Consider the following 22165-nt stretch of genomic DNA (forward strand, 5'->3'; position numbering starts at 1 on the left):
AAAAGTGATTGTGGGTATGGCTTCCTGGCTGGTGCTTATTGAATGAGTCCATCAATTCGTTTTTCTTGAATTGTACTGGTGCAGTAAAGCCGTTTGTACACTTGAAAAGCAATTATCTCAAGACATCTATTTTTGCAACTTTTGTCCCATTATCTCAACAACCGTAAACAATTTTTTTCACACTATTTAGTGCTGAGACAGGGATATCTACCGTAGTAGAATTATTGCAGTTGAGTGAAGCGAGTGAGGAGTCATTGTTCCACAAGATATCTACTGCCTAATAATGTTTAAAAATTTTGTTAACACCAGTAAAACATTGACAGAAAAGGAGCATGATAATATTAGGATAACATTCTACTACAGAAAGAAAAGATTAAATAATTTTGAACACAACATCATCATTGTAATTCTGCTAACGCCTACGATTACTGACAAAAAAAGGGTCAACAATGGGGCCTAAAATACATGGCAGGTATAGGGCCATACGCTCTCGCATAGGATAAGGGGCGCCATTCTTTTTAATGATTGCTGACGGTTCTGAAAGTGATGCTTCAGGTACGCCTCCGACAGATCCCAACACATGTGTGTCCCCCATGTGTCTCTCAATACCTGAAATACACAGAAAGTCTGAACTGTCTGTTTGAGCTCTGTTACAATTTCCGCGGGTCACACTTTATTGAAAGATTTAGAGACTATCTTCAAGTATTCACAAACCTATCTGTCGTGGCGCCTCTCCAGCTTTCCTCTGATCTCCGACTAAAATGCGATGGGTGTTTCACATACCCTATCTAGCTTCACCAACAAATGTGTTTGCTGGAAGCAAGTGACGTTGCAATAAAGCACGTGCAAGAGGAGTTTTCTGCATCGAAGATTGCCATGCTCACTGACTTCCGCGTTGCCCTTAGCAGACTACAGGGAAATGACGCTGATGGCCCGGTAGTATTATTGACACTGTCAGTGAAATTACATCTCGCGTGGTATCCGTCGTTGACCAGTGGATACTGTCACACGTAGGTATCACCAGAAACGAAGAGGCTGATCGAGCGGCCTCCACTTGTACTCACAACGGCTACGACTGCCCGGAAATATTGTGTAGGCCTGACGACGCTCGTCTGGTGACTAGTCCCTACCTCATCGGTCAGAACGCCGACATTGTGTTGCAAACGAATCATTTCCATCCCGTGTTCGTGGTCGAGGCTTGCCATCGTCACGCTAGGGCCCTAATGCTCAAGCTAAGGATTGGCTGAATCCTGGTGTGTGACTGTTTACACGGACGTCCAGCCCGTCCGTCATATGTGCTTCTTGTGATTCTTGTGAGGCATTTGGGCGCCTGATGATGGTTTGTCCTGCTTTCCTTGCGCAGCGCACGTCGCTACTGAGGGACTATCACCTTCTTAGGGCGCATTCACACTTGCGACTAGACGACGTCCCGCGACCGATTGCGACTGGCGACCAGAATCATGACGAACGATGTTCACACTGACAAATGCGACCGACGAGTCGCTAAACCGAAATGTCTCGCGATATGCTGTTCCGGTCTGCTTGCAATGTCATCGCCGCGTAAAATAAGCGCAAGCGTATACGGACGTCCTGTTCCTTCGCATCTGATTGGTTCAGCTGAAACTGAAATATCGACTGAAAGTTCGACTGAAATATCGAGCAGCGAGCGACTGGCCCGAAACGGTCTCCTTTCGAGAAAAGCGACCATTTGCGACTACTTGCGACTGGTCGCTTTGCGACAACTTGGTCGCGCGACCTCGCCTAGTCGCAAGTGTGCATACTTGCGAATAATAATAATCAATCAATCAATCAAATAATCATTTATTTATCGTGTACAGGAACAACCATGAGGTCTAAGTGCTGGCGCACGCATACAAAGAACAAGAAAAAAAAAGTACAGCAGCGCAATATCAGTAAAAAAATTAATAAAAAACAATTAATAAAAAATAACAATCTTGGAAAGAAGAGTGTACATACAACAAGGCGCAAAATGCATACGTAAGAAAAAGGGGGAGAACGGAAGTTGAGCAATATATGAAACTAAGACACAACAACGGAAAGCTCAGAACAGAACAATGACAGCGAGTTCTGAAAAATATCAAGGTCATGAAAGTGGGCGTTATATAGACTCTGTATGCTGTGGAGGGTTGAGTATTGGTGGTGACAGGCAGCAACATGGAAAGGTTTGTGTTCTCTGGTGATCCTGCGCGGAATACGAAACATGATCCAACTGAGGAGTTCGGGGCACATGAGGATACCGTGAAGGAGTTTGAAAAGAAACAGATCAGTGCGATTAAGTCGGCAGAGAAGTAAGGGCAATGACAATCGTCGAACAGTGCTAGAGCAAGGCCCAGCGTCCGTGTTAGCAAAGCGGTGATATGATATATGCTGAGAAACATTTTCTGGACCCGATCTATAATGTCACTGTTGGATCCAGAAATACAGTTCCAGACGGCCGACGCGTATTCGTTCGTTATCGGAATTAACCAGACAAATAACTCCACCAACTAAGAACGGCCATGCACCACCATCGAGTTGATGAAGAGTTGAGTTGAGGAAGACAGATTCGAGTTGAGGAAGACAGATTGTTGTGTACAACTTGTGGAACGGTGTAGGAGAATTGAATTCTCTCGATAGTCGGCAAACAGAGCCAAGAGTGCGCATACCCCGCATTGCAACGCGTTTAGTGTGAGCTGAAAAGTGTAAGGTTGTATCAAAAAGTACACCGAGATCATTTATCTCACGGACCTTACGCAATGTTACAGAATCTACTGAATAAGAAAAAGAAATTATTGCTGTTTTGCGGGTGAAAGTCACGAATTTGGTCTTAGCAGCATTCAAGGTGAGCTTATTATCTGCGCACCATTTATAAAAAGAAAACAGGTCAGACTGCAGGATGCGACAGTCATCAACAGTATTAATTGCCTTAAACATCCTGATGTCATCGGCATATAGAAGGAATGAAGAATTCCGAATGGCGGAAAGAACGTCATTAATAAAATTTTTTTAAATGAGTGGTCCTAACACTGATCCTTGAGGGACGCCGCTAGTTACTATCTAAGAAGAAGAAGTTTGGCCGTTGACGTTAACAAAACATGATCTATCAATAAGATAATTCCGCAAAAAATAATAATAAGGATAATAATCACAGTTCGGGCTGCCCGCATGGCCGATGTGATGTGCGTAGCGTTGAGTGACGGCGACGAGTAGGCGAATTCGGCATTGCTCGGCATTAGCTGTGAAGCGAATAGCCTTGTTAGGGTCTTTTTCTCGCAGGCGCCCGTACGTATGGTCTGGGCCAGTATTCTGTAGCGATGCCTTTCCAATGCTAATGCGTTTTCGCGCTTTTCGCGCTTGGTCAGTGGTCAGAGCCACGGTCCGCTCACGTTATCAACGAGATCAGCCGGCCGTGAGCGGTGGATGATAAGACTAGCATAGAATCGCTACAATATACCGGCCCAGGTTGAGCCGAATGAGCTACTATGCAATCTTGAATGAGGTTTCTGAAAATTTAAGAAAATGAATTTAAGAGAATATTACCACCACGCTGTTGAAAATTGGCACAGAATCAAATTTCAGTAACTGCCGCATCACTGTCAACTAAAGAGCTGACAAAGCAGCGTGCTTCGCCCACCAACACCTCCAGCGTGTGCCTCTACCATTGTCAAGGATTGATGCAGCGCGGAAGCTTCGCCTACTTGCTCGTCACAATGCATTATAACATTAGCATTCAGCGAAATGGGCCTACTCGCGAATGCCCTCCCTCTAAACCTTTCATTGCGCCTTCGACTACGGCCACGGTCTATCTCTACCCGAAGCAACGTTGCTGCGTCCCTTGCAGCTGGGCGTCGCTGTTACAAGACGCCTTAATAGATGTGTGAGTAGGAGAAGTTTGCATCAAGACTAATGCCCGCCACACTTTCTTTCTTAGGCAAACAGTACATAGCAAATATAGGCCGGCTCAAAAAAAAAAAAAAAAAACACAGATAGAATAATAAAGTAAAATGCACACAAAGGTCAGAATATAGAACGTGCGAATAGACATTTTTCGGGCTTTAGTGTGATGCTTTCTCTTTTTCTTTATTTCTTTCTTTCCTTTTTGTTCTTTTTATCTGAATTAATGCCACGATGAATTATTCGTGTCAGTGACACTTTATGCGATTTGCTGTGAATTCAACTGTTTCGGCATGACAGAGGCGTATGCTTGTGACAAGTAGTGCGCTGGCTCTATATTACGCATGATACGCATATACCTGCTACTTTGTGTTATTCTTAGTATTAGCGATGTTGTTTTTCGTAATGTGATTGTAGAGGGTTTTAATTATTTTCGTTGATTTTCGCCTATATTTTTTTCTCTAGTTTGGTGCGTTGCCTCAGCTACGATCGTGGGATAGTTTGAGTAGCTAAACCACCATTTTGTCGCAGTTAATCTGCCACAACACCAGACTAGGGTGTCAACAAAGGAATCTCAAGAGGCGAAACGGGTAGCGTTTCGCTTTTGATGTATCGTTTGATGTATCGGGTAGCGTTTCGCTTTTGATGTGGATGTATCAGAAGGGAGGTGCGGTCTGTATTTAAGCAGAATTATATAGCGTACTACCCGCTTTTATTTCTACGTCTTCTTGTGATTCCTATATGTCTTACGAGCACTATATCCATTTCGTCAGAGTGTGCGCTTCAGCCAACTAAGCCAAACATTAAATAAGTGACGCTCTACAATTCATAGGATGACAAGGCCAAGGACATATGACATATTAGCAGTCATACTGAGCAAGCCAGATTATTTTTAAAGTTCAGCTCATTAGCTATTACCTATTGTGGCAACTTTACATTTTAATTTGCTAGCATAATCGCTATTTGAAAAGATGCACAACGCGTTCCAAACGCATGATGCAATTTCCTGCGACGGTTCTCTCCCCCCCCCCCTCCCCTTACGCTCTTCCCCCCTATCTCTGATAAGAGCCCGCAAAGTGCGAAAAAAGAACGTCTCTGGGCATGAGGTTGCACCGGTTGCGCGCCTATCTTGAGGTGCCGTCATAATTGCTTTTAAATAGCGCAGCAATTCGCGTGGCAGCGACAAATAAAACACTGAATGCGTCACCAAGTGTAGGTCAGACAGCCACATCACCAACATAGTTGCAGAACGGAAAGCGTTTACGAGAGCAAATGATAAGCGATACAGGCCAATGACGAAATCCGGCTGCAAATGCAAATATATGTTTGGGTTCTTTGCGCCTAGAATGTGGACGTCGTTCGTTGGAAACACTTAGGAGAGGTTCAGTGTGGGTGTACAGGCTAGCATGCCATTATAATCTTCTGCTTTTTTTTTTTCTGGGCTTGCGAATAAAAAAAAGCATAAGTAAGGTAGTGTTATCTAAGCAACTGCACGATGTATTGTTGAACACATTCCTGAGACTTAAAAATACTAATTTTCAAATACCAATAGTGTCCTTACATGAATAGTTACTGCAATAAAGACAAAGAACGATTTATTTGTTTCTTGATTTACGTGGCTGTGGGCTCAGTAATGAACTCAACTTTATACAATAACAAAGTTACCCTTAAGCTGAGGCAGTGCAAGGTAAATAACTGACATAACGACCACAAAAAACGCATATTTACAATACGGTGCGAATACGGCAGCTCGAAAAAAACAAAGGAAAGAGAGGAAGGGATGAAGAGAGGCAAAAGAAAGTGATTTAACCGAGAACACCAGAAAAGAAAAGGTACACCGCACCATTTACGCTGACATTGCAATATGCAAGAAGCACAATAACGCAATGAAATGTTAGCATAACTATAGCATTTTTTCGTGTAGTAGGGCACGAGGTAACGTAACATTTTGTCATCGTAATTTGTCCTTCTGCGTGGAACATTCCATATTTCAGAAAGTCGAGTGCAACGTGTTCTCGTTCCCAGCATGAACATGCCATACCATAACATGAACATACTATTTTCATGGGTGACTGCTTTACCTGCTTTCGCAGCGATGAATGTCAAGTGATCTAGTTCAATGGGCGATATCAAAGAGGTCATCATGCAAGTTACAATTATGAGTGCTTGTCCCCTCACCGGAAACGGGAATTATTGAGCCCTGGTCCAAACCGGGTGGTTCGGGTGGCTTTAAAGCGCGGCTTTATTTTTAATAAGTGTCGGGACTACGTTAGAGAGTATGAACGTCGTGATGACGACGCACTGCACCGCTCGTGCGCGGACTATTCCTTGTTCTCCTCCCTTTCGCTTTGCCCGTGTACGGGGTAGGCAACTTTAAATTTCAGCAAGTTAACCTCCTTGCTCTGCCACTCCTATTTATCTCTCCATAACATCGTTATGTGCCACGTATTTAGCGCGAACGCGCTCGTGCCACTGCTCCCGCGTTCGTCGTCGTGCTATTCTTGCACAGCTGGCTCCGCTGCCACTCATCATTATAGCGTAGAATTTCACTTCTCTTCTGTCGTCGTAATGGGGAGGCAGCGTTTACGGGGGTATGAGCCATTCGTTGTCTTACGTGGGGGACAGATTTAATTTTGAAGCAATTTAATTTTGAAGAATCGCAAGCGGCTATGCGACAACGGCGGACTGCAGGCATACCGTCCGTGACGTCGTTTTCTCCATCGCAGCGGAACGTGTGTGTAACCTCATTACGAAACACAAGGGCGTAACCAATAATTGCGAAGGACTTTAATGTACCGTCGGGATTAACCTAGTGATAAACACCGGGGCTGCATGTTTCAGCTTCGCTGGTTAACCATCTGTACGGAGTGCTTGGGCGGTGATTTTTCGCTTGTGTCGCCGTATTGGGAGGCCGCGTTTACGGGGGTATGAGCCATTGCTATAGGGGGTATGAGCCATTCATTGTCTTACGTGACGGACACATTTAATAACATAGGTGATACGCGAATGTGTGCGCGTACATATCGTCATAATGACCGCCAATAAAGACAATAAATATGTTCGGGCATTTCCACTGTGCGAAGGCGTTCGCGAAGAACCTTTCCAGCGGTCGAAGAACCTTTCCCATGGTCGTCTACCATAGCGACCACAAAGCTATAATCTCCTTAGTGACAAAATAATAAAGACGTTACAAAATGACAATTCATGCGGTATGTGTCTTTATTTAAATCATTTTGGTTTATCACTATATGTACAGCTCCGCTGGTCATCCACCTTCACACAGTGAAATGGCAATGATTTTGTAAATCCATTTTCATTTTTCACTAATTTATCATTTCTTTCATTCACTTAGTAAGTACAAGTAATTTCCCCTATGTTCTCCTTGGTGTCATTGTTTGTTGGCTTCTTATATGATTAATAGAAATCGGGCCCCTCGGTTCCCTTTCTTCTCGTTCATATATATATATATATATATATATATATATGCAGTCAAATCATAAGAAACCAACAAACAATGACACCAAGGACAGCATAGGGGTAATTCTTAACAGCACGAAAGCAAGGATAAATAAATGTAAAATTAAAGTGGACGCAAAACAACTCGCCGGAGGTGGGATAAGAACCCACATCTTCGCATTACGCGTGCGATGCTCTAACCAATTGAGCTACCGCGGCGCGGCTTTCCCATCCACTTTCTGGGGAACTTATGTTTATCTGCTAGAACTAACCCTGGGAGTGTTAGCCAGCGCCATCACTCGCAGCCTTGGCGGCGGATGTGGAACATCGTTTCTGCAGAATGTGGACATCCAGAAAGTGGATGGGAAAACGGCGCCGCGGTAGCTCAAATGGCTCGCGTAATGCGAAGACGTGGGTTCGTATCCTACCTGCGGTTAGTTGTTTTTTCATCCACTTTCATTTACACTGATTTATCATTTCTTTACTTTAAGTAAGAACTACAAATAAGTTCCGCTATGCTCTCCTTCGTGTCATTGTTTGCCGGCTTATGATTTGACTAACAAAAAATCGGTCCCCTCGGTTTCCTTTCTTCTCGCATATATATATATATATATATATATATATATATATATATATATATATATATGCGAGAAGAAATACACACACACACACACACACACACACACACACACAGCTCTACCACGTGAGCGGCTTTCCACACTTCCCCACACACTTTTTAGAGCGCAGCTCTTAATAGCCCGTTCCTGGGGCGAACGTCGGCGAACGAGCCCACCAGCGAAAAACGACAGAGTGAGACGCGAGCCGCGAACGGCGGTGACCAATGGGAGCACGTGCGCGCGGGAAACTGGTTTCATGCGGACCCGCCCGACCAATCGGTGCGTACTCAAATGTGGTCTCAGCCGGACCGCTCGTTTCGTACTATCGTCTGCTCGCGTCAGCTTTAGCTCGCACTTGTTTGGTCTCGTTCGCGCTTGTTTCGATTGTCATGGTTTGCGATTGTTTTGTAATCTGTATGAGCGACGCGAATTTTATAGTGCTTTCTGGAAGCCAAGCGGCACCAGCGATTACAGTGTCACGACGAGTCATTTATAAAAGGCGACGCGCTTGACCCGCAGATCAGATTTTCGACGATTGCTGACTCTGCTACATGTCTCTCTCAAATGCTTTGCCTCAATATATCGCGAAATGAAAAGGCGTATATAGCTGCGCTCAAATTTCGCATTAGGGAGTATCGTAATCGTCGGTAAACTTTTTACCTCTTTTCTTTCCACTTTGGCACTTCTGATGCTAACGCATAAAAAAGAACACGCACAATGGTGTGAAATACAACGTAACACACACACACACACACACACACACACACACACACACACACACACACACACACACACACATATACATATATATATATATATATATATATATATATATATATATATATATATATATATATGCGTAGTCAAATCGTAAAAAACCAACAAACAATGACACCAAGGACAGCATAGGGACAATTCTTGACTGCACGAAAGAAAGGATTAATAAATATAAAATGAAAGGGGATGCTAACGCATCGAAAAGAACAAGCACAATGCGTGACATACAACGTACCAAAATTGAACTCATTAAATAGACTGTAAATTCTGACTGCCACAGAGCAAACACTCCGCACAGAAACCTCTCATCTCTCAGGTATTACCTTTTCATGCGGAGATTTGTGAAACAAATAAGTAATAAAACAAAATGTTAAACTTTAAAATACAATTCCATAAGGATGAGGCAGCATTTCTTGGAGTGCGCATGGAGTTCTTGCTATTCTATATATAGGGCACTATAGATCAAATGCTGGAGTGAGTTGGCGATCGGCGCAACGGGCGTATTCGCGCGGCATTAGTAAAATTGCACCACCGTTCAGAGGAGTCTTCAGACACGGTTATCAGCAAGCGAGCAATAAATTCTCAGTCTGCTTATTTCCGCCGTCCCGTGGCGAAAGTAAGAGAAAGCAACACCTTCATTAGCCCGTGTAGCGTGCATTGGGGACACGTTAACCATGCACATCGCCAACTGCGGAACACCGACAACTGTCAGTAAGGTTGCCGACAATTCAGCGGCAGCGGAGATCCCCTGGGGCTCCAAATTAATCAGGAGTCCCCCACTACAGCGTGCCTCATAATCAGATCGCGGTTCTGCCACGCAAAACCCCAGAAATCTAATTCGAAGATCTTCATTAGAATTATAGTAATACGGTAGCACTAAGCTGGTCTATCCCCCTTATAATCCAGAAATTATGATGTTTTAATCTCTCATAAGAGAGGTTTGGATAAGTTAAAACGAAATGACTGACAAGGGTTTACTAATGAATGATCAAATAACAGCATGCGATTTTTTTTGTAATTGTTTGCTTTCGAGGACACACGGTGTACAAAAATGTGTGTAGATCAAGCGTTTGCGTTTCGTCTCAGGTACACCGTACTCATAGAGCTTGTTCATAAAGAGCATTAGGAGAACTGTGTATTGCTTACAAAATATTTAGCAATATGTGCCAATTGTTCCCAAAAATGCAACGCTATTTATTGTGCTTGTTACGAATTGGCGCCATGACGCAAGTGGATTGACGTCAGTGCTGCATACTTTCCTTTCTGACAACATACCCAGATGTCGGAAGATGTTCGTGGTCTACAGGTACAGTGAACATAAAATTAAGGTAATAAATAAGTAAAGAAATCAAGGCGTATTCGTCCAGTATCTTTCTCTTCTGTTATCTTCTTCTCTTATCTTGTTCTCTTATCTCCTATCTGCTTTCTCTCAATTTCACTTCTAAACCTTTCTTTTTGTAATTTTTCTTTTTCAACAACTGAAATCAAATATGGACTAATCTGGAACAGTATGGGCGAAGTACTGAGGGAGATGGGTGTTGAAGACTGCATCCAATGTTGGATACCTTAGCGGGAACATTGGAGTCAACAGCGGCAGTGTAAGAGCTGACGGAGGACGTAGGTATACATATAGAGAACAACAACGAAATGGACAAGATAATATTGCCACATGGCGCAGCAGAGCAGTGACTGGAGAAGAAGAAGATTCTTTAGCGACGCCCAATTCTTGGCCGGTCCCCCGCGGTGCCACTTGTGCAGAGGAACAGCGACGACAACGACGCGCCGACGAATACGCTGTGTGCAGTGTTAATGTTTGAGTGCTCAAAGTCTATTTCAACTGAGTACACTACAATTTTGCTGCAGGTGGGGCTAGACTCTACTTAGGCACCATACCCCTCTAAGTAGCAGGAACGTCAGCCACGTGCCAGCGATTATACCAGTGCCCCATGCCAGCCGAATAATTCGGTTATTCAGCCCGGAATCTGTACTCCCTGCCTAAGACGACTACAACCGCAGCTGAAGACATGGAAGGTACTGCACCAACTCTCTACACGCCGCAGAACCCGCGAGTGCCAAGGTGGACCTATTCAAAGACGTAAAAACTGCCTGGTTGCAGCGCATAGCAGCGCTTAATCAGTGTGACGGCAAAGTCGCACTTAGCAACGTGTATTTCAGCCTCGAGGTCGATGATACCTGGTATGAGAACTGCGAGGAAATCCTCACATCAGGCCTGAGCTGGATGAGCGCTGTGAGAACGAATTAACCCTGCCACTGGTCTTCGATTTGTTGCTCACACCACGATCAAAGCTTCCTGAATTAGTCTTAAACCTTAACATTCTTGAACGTTCCTCCACTCCATACTCCACCTGGATGGATGGATGGATGGATGGATGGATGGATGGATGGATGGATGGATGGATGGATGGATGGATGGATGGATGGATGGATGGATGGATGGATGGACGGACGGACGGACGGACGGACGGACGGACGGACGGACGGACGGACGGATGGATGGATGGATGGATGGATGGATGGATGGATGGATGGATGGATGGATGGATGGATGGATGGATGGATGGATGGATGGATGGATGGATGGATGGATGGATGGATGGATGGATGGATGGATGGATGCTATGAGCATCCCCTTTGAAACGGGGCGGTGGGTTGTGCCACCAAGCTCTTGTTATTACGTGGCCTAATCCTGCCCGATCTTTTTTTTTTTCTTTTTCCTTTTTTTTTTCTTTTTGGAGCACACAAAGAATTCCCAGCATCAAACTTTCGGAACCACTATTAGGAACTCCGTTTTTTGTGGTCTCCCGAATTTTCTGACATTAAACCTCCAATCGCCTCTTACTAATCTCTATTGCGCATATGTTTACATTCCACCTGCTATCCCTGAACCCAAGGGCTTCAAGGAGGAGAGAGGAGGCTAAACTGACAGCTGGGTAGACATCTTCACATTCTACTAAAACATGTTCCATCGTCTCCCTAGCTTTCCCACAGCAAACACATGCTTCTTCTTCCTTGGTGTACTTCGCTTTATAACTACGCGTTCTAAGGCATCCTGATCTGGCTTTGAAAAGTAAAGATCTGCCCTTTGAGTGATCAGAAATTATTTTTTTCCTCATTTCGTTTTTACGTCTCAGATAGTTGCTCCATAGCAGGTTTCTTTTCCATTGCCGCCACCCAGGTGATTGTCTCAGCACCTCTGACATTGAGTTGTTGCCATGCTGCTTACTATATACTAGAGCACTGCACGGGCTCGGGCTTACCCGAAAGCCCGGGCCCGGCCCGGCTCGTGGGCCGGGCCGGGCCGGGCCGTACTTTTTGACCCAGGCCCGGGCCGGGCTCGGGTTTTTTGACGCGGGCCCGGGCCGGGCTCGGGCTTTCTGCGAGTTATTCTTGGGCTTCTCAACTCTGAAAAACATGTATTTTTCGGTCTCGGTCCGGTTTCGGGCCGGTTTCGAGCCGGGCTCTGGCCGGGCTCGGACTTATGGTAAAGGCGTGGCGGGCCGGGCCGGGCGGGTAATGTAGATTATTTCCGGGCCCGTGCCGGGCCCGGGTCTCGCCATAAAAGTTTTGATCGGGCTCGGGCGGGCCACCCAATGTAAAAACGGGCCCGGGCCGGGCCCGGGCCGGAAAAATCGGCCCGTGCAGTGCTCTACTATATACCGGTCGCACATACTTGCTGGTAAGCTTCCTAGTTCTTTTCCTCCACTGTGAGTCAATATTTTTCCGGTGCAAACACTCGAACACTCTCGCAACCCATTTACTTTCATCCATATTTCTCAGTCGTACTTCTAAATCAATTTTGCTCTGAGCTTCCTGGGCCGGGAACCCGGGCCGGGTGACGGGTGCCCCGCCAAACCTCAACGAGATCGCCCACGACGCAGCGCGTGCGCTTACTGACCGCGCCGTCCCAGGGCAACAACACCTCGCCGAGATAGAGACCAACCGAGATGCACCCATTACGTATAACGAAATCACAAAACACTTCTACCTTGGACTCCGCATCTTTCCGCCCCCCCCCCTCCCCCCACCCCAGATTTAACAGGCCGCAGGCGCTAACCCTACGTTTATTACAAACATACACGTACCCTAACCCCGCCAAACTCCACGTTATCTATCCTGACGCGTTCCCCAGCGACACGTGCCCCTCGTGCGCATACACGGCGACACTCGCACACATGCTCTGGGAGTGTAGAAACGCTCATCCCGACTCTACCTCGGACAAGTGGGAGAAATCCCTCAGAAGCTCGCTTCTCGCCGACCAGCAATAGGTCGTCCAGCCGGCCCACGAAGCGGCCGCCTTGACTTATTCCCTGTCGGTCCCTACCTGGGAGACGCCCGCTACGCGCCAAGCGCGTCCTGCAGGACCCAAATAACGCTTTTTCCAGTCCAGTTCTCTCACTTCAAAACTAGTCCAGCCCATGTCACCCGATACAGCTTCATTTGCATTCTTTCCGTGAGCGCCCAGTGCTAAGCGTCCCACTGACCTTTGGTTGCCATCGAGTCCTGCTGGTGCCCCTGACTTCAAGAGAACAACCGCATTTCCATATGTATGTTTTGGAACGATTAAACCTTTCCACATACCCCAGAGCACCTACCTACTCTATCCAAATAGTGTTCTGTGCTTCCTTGTGGCCGCATTTCTCTTCCCTTTTGCTATTATTCTTTCGTGTGTTTCCATATATCTCCTACTTGACTTAAAGCGAAATAAACGAGGACAAAGGAAGGAAGACCAGACAGGACGAGCACCAGACTGGTCTTCCTTCTTGTGTCCTCGTTTTCTTTTTCTTTTTTTTTTTGCGCAAGTCAAAAAGTATGAATTCTAACAAACTCGCGCAAATTTCAGTTCTTGTAGGCGTAAATCCATATATCTATTGCCTTCATTTATCCATACAGCAATGTATTTACATTTTTTTACCCGCGGTATTTCTTGGCCCTGTATTGACCCTGTATTGACACTGTTTGTTCACTGTTTTCATTGAATACCATATAACCTGATTTTTCAATTATTAATTTTATTCCTAAATTCTTACCTTCCTGTCCACAGATATGAGCCAGACGTTGCATTTCACTTTGCCTGTTAGCAAGCAACACAATGTCGTCCACATAAAACAAACCTGGAAGCTGCTGCTCTACCATCATAGCCGCCTGTTTGTATGAGAGATTAAACTCGATATTGATTCCTTCCAGCGCCCTTTCCATCCTTACCATGTGCCTCATAAACAACAGCGGAGATAAAGGCAACCCCTGTCTATGTCCCTTGGTGATATCAGCTTTCTCCTCGCTTCTCATCCCTTCCCGTTCAACGCAAACGGTATTCTCTAGGTAGATCTCCCTCAAAAGCTGTATACAGTCGTTGCCTAAGCCTTCCCCTTCCAGAATATCCCACAAAATATTGAGGTCAACGTTGTCATACGCTCCGGTAATGTCTAATGTCGATGGATGGATGGATTGATGGATGGATGCTATGAGCATCCCCTTTGAAACGGAGCGGTGGGTTGCGCCACCAAGCTCGAGAAAGAGGATGGCGGCGCCACCACTCGACAGAAGTAGGCACTGCACTTCTAGCATTGCTAGCATTGGGAAGTGTGAAAGCCGGCCGTTACAAGCTTGCCGGGATGCGCGATCCCGCCGCAGTGGCGCTGTCGCCGCTGGCCGCCCCGGTGTCTGTGGCATTGCACTCGCGCCGCGTGTTGCGTGCTTTTCGCAGGTGCAAGTTACGTTAACATAGAACAACAAAATTGCCCTTTCATGAAATACGCCTATAGCACTGGACCACCACCGACAATGGCATCAGCGCGAACCTGACGCCAGCAAGATATTCCAGCCGTAATGCAACTATTCTTCGACGAAGCGTGTCTTATATGATTTATCGAAGTAGTTAGGGAGAGTAGCCCCAGGTTGCTCAAGCGGTAGGCTGGTACCTTTCGCCTATATTTCAATGTTTTATTGCTCTGAAATTAGCGTGCACTAACTGCGAGACATTATAATGGCTCTTACTGCGGCATCCATTGACATTCATTTAATTAGTGCGAATGACCGTGTCCATTTATGTATTTTCTTTTGCTCAATGCAACTTTGAGCGTAAGCTTGTCATGCAATCGCGGAGCCAGTTTATATACTCAATGTTGTAGAGAAATTGAGTCATAAAGGCTCATGGCTTTATGGCACATAAATTTATCAGCGACAGTTTAATTGCCCGTGAGTCTTAGATGGACGTTGCCTTAAGCTACGCAAGAATTCAGCCTCTGAATATTTTTTTCTTTGTTGCGATTGAGCGCCATTAAAAGGAACTTGATCCTTCTGTTAAAAAACAGCAACGTAACAACTCAACAGGTTAGTTCTGTGCAGTGCTTGGTGGCTAATTTGTGGCACGCTGCTCCCTGCAGTACGTAGGCTGCTTAAAATCTTTGAGTGCATACAACACTGTGCTAAACATTTGTTAGCCTGCTTTCGACAGCATGAATCAAGTTGTATAGTGACTCTGACGGCTACAGAAAACCGCAGCACTCCGAGATCCCGGAACTTCCGCTGCAGCTGTATGTCTATGGGCACACTGCACGCAGCCCTGCATAAACCACGGTTAATTGGGAGACCACGCGTTCTTGCCACGTTGCCTGCAATATCGTACACAAAGCGAGCATCGCTGCGTTGCTTTGCGTAGTTAGCATGTGTTCAGCTGCCTCCATGCTGCCTCCATGGGAACTGTAGCATTAGACCTTCCTATTGAACGTCATATTGCTGTAGACCTTCTTCTGCGATGCACACACCTCTGAGTTTTCTTGCAGAACTCTGTCAGCCCTTAGGACATACATCCCATTCTGAACTCGCAAATTGCTCTTTGCATCCCGCCGCACGCCAAACGGATACCTTTTCCGGCAACGATTTGTATCCCGCATTGCATTCAGGCACAACACACCATCGTCAAGGTTTTTAAAATTTTTATTACTTTTTTTAATGTCATCCCTAAGAATTAAGGCACGCTAACACGAGGGAGCTTTGCAAACCCACGTGGAACGATAGCCTATATAGGAAAGTAACGACTCCTGTTCTATCAATCTCATCCTTGCTTTTTTTTTTCTTTTTTACTAGATTACTCAAACGCCTCTTACGTATCCCGACGGCTGACCAGTCCCCGGCTGTACAATCCCTCTCGACATAGCGGAGGGACCGCACAAGGCCACACCTCTGGGCATACCTCTGGGCAAGGTAAATGCTCCGCGCTCTTCACACCTCCCCCACGGCAATTCTTGAGAAGCGTAAACTCATCTTCAGCCAAGGGCGGCGCTGTGCTCAACTCTGCGGAGTGGAGGAAGAGCTTCGAGTCGAGGATCGTTTAAAATATACAGGGGTTAGTATCTATACATGTCGGGTCGACAAACTTGATCTTTCGTTGAAGCTACAACTATTACCGCGGAAAGGTTAGCCACGCAGGCAAGAACCAAAGCGCACGCAGAATGAGGTTGAAAATTTGAAAACAATAGAAGCACCCAATATTATCGGAGTATAGACCAATTATGGACGCCGCCATACTGCGTAGGGAGTGGTGCCATCCATGGTTAGTCGGCATGCTGGCTTGGCTTAGCACTCCGTGTTGTAGGCCAGCTACACGCTCGGTTGCAGTTTCTGGTGGTTGTTTTGGCGTGCGCGCGGACTATTTAGTATGACGTGGCATCTTCTACGGGAGAAATGGTTTTGTGAGATGTGCTGAAGCGGTTAAGTCGGCGTGGTCGGAGTTTCTGCTGGTGTTGAGGGAGTGCGTAAAATCAGGGGGGGGGGGGGGGGGGGGGGGGCGAGCAGGTATTGTCGTACTGCTGCATGCATATCCACGAGGTACTGCACATGACGGTCGCCACCCTTGTTCGACTAAGATTCTTGGCACAGCATACTGTTACATGAGTAACCTGAGCGTTAAGCTACCTGCTCGTGAATTTGTGAAGGTTCAACTTGGTTTCTTTAGGTTACCAGACCCGCCGTGGAGGCGTAGTCGCTTTGTTGTTGCGCTGCTAAGCCTGAGGCTGCGGGATCAAATCCCGGCCGCGGCGGCCGCATTTCGATGCGGGCAAAATGCAAAAAACACCCGTGTACCGTACATTGGGTGCATGGTAAAAAAAAATGAACAGGTAGTCAAAATGAACCCTTTGTCACCCACTACGGCGTGCCGCACAATCAGATCGTGGTTTTGGCACGTAAAACCCCAGTAATGTCCACCTCTTCGAGTACACCAGCTCATGCATTAGAATTGTGCTATCTGCCACAGGCAACCTTTAAACATTTTTGAAAGTGTTCGCTAAAACACCCGATATATACATCGTGCCTCAGGTATCATGCACCATACAACTCCCGATACAGCTTTCTGTTGCTCAATACGAGCTACATAAAAGAGTTTTTGCGAGCTGGAAAGAAGCCCGCGAACACACGCAAAGTGCCTTGAGCAGCCAGTCGTGCGGTAATTTTGCGTGAATTCGCGGGCTTCTTTCACGCTCGGAAAAACACTTTTATGTAGTACGTATTGAGCAACAGAAAGCTGTATCGGGAGTTTTTCATGTTGCTCTACAATTTTCTCATTGACACTTTTCATTTAATTATAATATTTTAGAAGTTGATTAATAAATTAAAACTAATTCTGTAATTATGTGGTGTGCAGAAAATAGTCTGAGTATCTCCAAGCGACGGCAAACAACATTCCCTTGGTTCTGTCCAGCTACGTGGCATCTGCATATTTTTAAATCTTGGTGCATGGTAGTTGGGACACCCTGTATATCAGCAGCCTATTTTGATGCGCACTGCAGGACGAAGGCCTCTCTCTGCGATCTCCAATTACCCCTGCCTTGCGCTAGCTGAATCCAACTTGCGCCTGCAAATTTCCGAACTTAATCACCCCACCTAGTTCTCTGCCGTTCTCGACTGCGCTTCCGTTCTCTTGGTATCCATTCTGCAACTCTAATGGTCCACTAGTTATCCATCCTACGCACTACATGGCCTGCCCAGCTCCATTTTTTCCTCTTAATGTCAACTAGAATACCCGATATCCCCGTTTGCTCTCTGATCAACACCGCTCTCTTCCTGTCTCTTATCATTACGCCTATCATTTTTCGTTCCATCACTCTTTGCGCTGTGCTTAACTTGTTCTCGAGCTTCTTTGTTAACCTCCAAGTTTCTGCCCCGTATGTTAGCATCGGTAGAATGCAATGATTGTACACTTTTCTTTTCGACGACAGTGGCAAGCTCCCAGTCAGGATTTAGTAATGCCTGCCGAATGCACTCCAACCCATCTTTATTCTCATGATCAGGGTCCTCTGTGAGTAATTGACCTCGATAAACGTACTACTGTACTGTGCTAGAAGCTGACTGGCGATCTTGAATTCTTGCTCCCTTGCCAGGCTATTGAGCATTATCTTTGTCTTCTGCATATTAATCTTCAACCCCACTTTTATACTTTCTCGGTTAAGGTCTTCAATCATTCGTTGTCATCCGTCCCCAGTGTTGCTGAATAGGACAATGTGATCTGCAAACCAACGGTTGCTGAGATATTCGCCGTTGATCCTCACTTCTAAGCCTTGCCAGTATAAGAGCTTGAATACTTCTTCTAAGCATTCAGTGAATAGCATTGGAGAGGTTGTGGCTCCTTGACTTACCCCTTTCTTGATAGGTAACTTTCTATTTTTCGTGTGGAGAACCAAGGTAGCTGCGGAATCTTTCTAGATACCTCTACTGAATCAAATGCCATTTCATAATCTATGAAAGTCATATAGAGATTTTGATTGTACTCAGCAGATTTCTTGATTGCCTGATTGATTACAAGGATGTGATTCATTGTCGAATATCTCTTCAAGAAGCCAGCCTGTTCCCTTGGCTGATTGAAGTCGTGTTGTCCTGATTCTATTGGAAATGATCTTGGTGAATATTTTATACAACACCGAAACCAAGCTAACGGGCCTACAGTTCTCCAATTCTTTGTCTCCTTTCTTATGGATTAGTATAATGTTCGCATTCTTCCAGCTATGTGGCACACTGGAAGTCGTGAGGCATTGCGTATAAAGGGCGGCAAGCGTTTAAAGCATGATATCTTATCCATCTTTGATTAAATCGACTGTTATTCCATCTCCTGCTGCCACTTTTCCCCGGGTCATGTCTTGCAAGGCCTTTCTAACTTTATCGCTAGTTATAGAAGGAGCCTCTGTATCCGGTTCATCACTACTTCGAATGAAGGTAGCGTGGCTTCTCTACGTACTGTACAGGTCAGTATGGAACTCTCCTGCTGCTTTCACTATGTCATCGAAATTGCTGATGACATTACCCTGCTTATCTTTCAGTGCGTACATCTTGCCTTGTCCTATGCCAAGTTTTATTCTCACTGATTTCATGCTGCGGTCATTTTTAGAGTGCAGCTCTTAGGCGCCCAATCCTGCGGCGAGCGTCAGCGTCCCTCGTAATTAAGCGAATGAGCACAGCGAAGGATGAAATAATGAACGCGGAGCGCAGCGGAGGATGAAACACGGCGATAACGAAGAGAGCGCGAGCAAGAAAACGGAACCATGAAGTGGAAATCGGAGGCGGAGGGCGTGTCGAAAGCCTGACAAGAAAAGCGTAGTGCCGCGCAAGACGGGCTCTGTGGCGACGATGGCTACGAGATGGCGTTATAGTAGCGCGCGTCGTCTGTTCACCGATTACGTCACCAATACCATATATAGAAACAAAGCGCCGCGTGAGTGAAAGTCTGTCTGCGGCGGCTGCTGGGAATCGCGCCCACGCGTCACCCACGTGCTGCCTCTCGCGATCTCCCGATTAGCGAGACATTAGAGAGTTTTAGATTAGGGGGACGCAAGCGTAGGGGCCCGCTAGCGCTTGGGGCCGCGGTACTGCGCACGCGCAGACCGGTCTGCGCGTGCGCAGTACCGCGGACCCAAGCGCTAGCGGGCCCCTACGCTTGCGTCCCCCTAATCTAAAACTCTCTAGTAGCGCCACACTTCGCTCCGTTTGCAGCGTGCCGCAAGAGACAGCAGATTTTCCGCGCCAGCCAATATATCGCGAAATGAGACGACGTATACAGCTGCGCTCAAATTTCGCATTACAGAGTATCGTGATCGTCGGTGGATGTTTTTTACTGCTTCCTCAATCTTTCTTACATTAAAATTTCGAATATCCCTTACTTTCTTCTTGGTGATCAGTTTTGACAGTTCTGCGAATTCTATCTGATCTCTTGAGTTGGACACTTTCATGCTTTGTCATTTCTTTATTAGGTCCTTTGTTAAAAAAATAAAATTATGGGGTTTTACGTACCAAAACCACGATCGGATTATGAAGCTCGCCGTAGTGGGGTACTTCGGAATGATTTGGACCACTTGAGGTACTTTAACATGCACCTAAATCTAAGTACACGGGTGTTTTCGCATTTCGACCCCATCGAAATGCGGCCGCCGTGGCCTGGATTCGATCCCGCGATTTGGGAGAGCTTACCTACTGGTTGCCTTGGTGCCTTACCTCCCACTTCAATTGCTGCTTCTGAAATCAGCCTAGTTACAGTTTCATTCATTGCCTCTATGTTATCTTCATCTTCCGGTTCTAAAGCTGCGTATTTGTTTGCGAGCACCAGCCTGAATTCGTCTGCTGTTGCCCTTGCTTCCTATAGGCTGGCCTGTTTCTGCTTGACTAATTTTACTCTTTCTATCTTCAAATTGAAAGAAATCCGAGACCTCACTATCCTATGGGCACTGCACTTTACCCTACCTAACTCTTCTACATCCTGCACTATGTTGGGATCGGCGGAGAGTATGAAATTTATTTCATTTCTTGTTTCTCCATTAGGGCTTTTCTCTAATGTGCATATATATATATATATATATATATATATATATATATATGAGCAAATAATGAGTGCGTGTGAGTGCACGCGCGCTATACTGGTGGCTGCCCTATGAGGACCCCCCTCCAGTGAAGGGAGACTCCACCGAAGGGGGACGGAACACCCAGCGCGATGTACGCGCATGTTAATTTGAGCCTACTATCAGCTTCGGGTATCAGTTGCGTATTGCTGAAAATTTGTTTCCCAAATGTGACCTTGCTGCAGCATTCTCACTATAATTCTAAGCTGTGGTTTAGCAGAAATGAGTAGTTAAGAAACATATGAAGATATTAACAGCGTGGGTACCATTCTGCTGCGGCATAAGTTGTGCTGTTTACGTTGGCAAGCATTCAAGCTGTTATATGTAGATACATTGCGCTACTACCTGGTTTGTTGGACGACATTTTCACCCACGAATAAAATAGTTTTGGTTGGTAATAACAGCATACCGTATCGTGTGAATCGCACTTGTAGAGTGGTCGAGCGACCGGCTGCGGACTGCGCGAGCGTCCGAAACAGTGGTAGATGCTGGGTAATAGATCTGTTGGTTCTATGTAGCGCATGCTACAAGCATGCGGCTTGACCATGCGAGGTCGTATTGCGGCGTTAGGCAATGTTTTATATTCTATTATTTTTTTCCGCAAAAGAAGAGGATGAAAACATTTTTTTTTTCGTATTCTTCGTCCCGTCTTCTACGATGCACTCACCCGTTTAACGGAAATTTTATCCTCTAAAATTGCCGTCGGATTCTTTTTATACGATACCCTTTGGATATTACTGTTTTACAGGGCAAAAAGGCAACGCCGAAGCAAAAAGCTTATACGTATCATGCTGGTTTACCAACCGCAGTGATCGCTGTGTTGCATAGTGATTATAAGTCTACTAGACTTGAAATGCGAGAGAACGATGCCGGTGGCTGACGCAAATGTTTTATACTGATTAGTGCTTAGATGTTTCGAGATTGCATTGGGTTCACGGTACACGAGATCAGATATCGAGAATATTTTCCAATTCACGCTGACAATTCACAGACACCGGTTGTCTTCGTCGAGTTAAAACCGATACAGCAAAAATAGTTCCCGTCACATACAAGACACCGCCGTTGATGGTGCACGTCGCATGTTTGCGCAGCCAAGAGACATTTCCGCGTACTGAACTTGCTGCTGCCGGAAGCTACACAGTAGCTCTTCGACGAACAGTAGTTCTTGTATGAACTGACATCACCTAAGTTTCACGGAGAACGAGCTAAAACATTTCCAAATCGCTCCGCAGCACGCGACGGCAGGGCATTCAAGCAGTGCGGCGCCGGTTGGCACAATCCAGAGAGGACGCAAGGCTCGCCACGCGCCCTTTCCTCCTCGCCTGATGAAAAGGTCTGTTGAGAGACCCGCAAGCACAACACGAAAGACTTGGAAGAAGAATTTTGCAGAACTGCGCAATGAGAAGAATACAAGAAAACGCCGCGAAAATCATGGGATTGCCTAATGTGGGAGTAACGAGGGATGAGGTCGCAGCAGATCGAAAGCGGATAAGCAACCGCGGAAATAAAGTTATACTTTAG

Source organism: Dermacentor silvarum, chromosome 1, assembly GCF_013339745.2.
Source record: "Dermacentor silvarum isolate Dsil-2018 chromosome 1, BIME_Dsil_1.4, whole genome shotgun sequence".
In the NCBI taxonomy this organism is placed as follows: Eukaryota; Metazoa; Arthropoda; class Arachnida; order Ixodida; family Ixodidae; genus Dermacentor; species Dermacentor silvarum.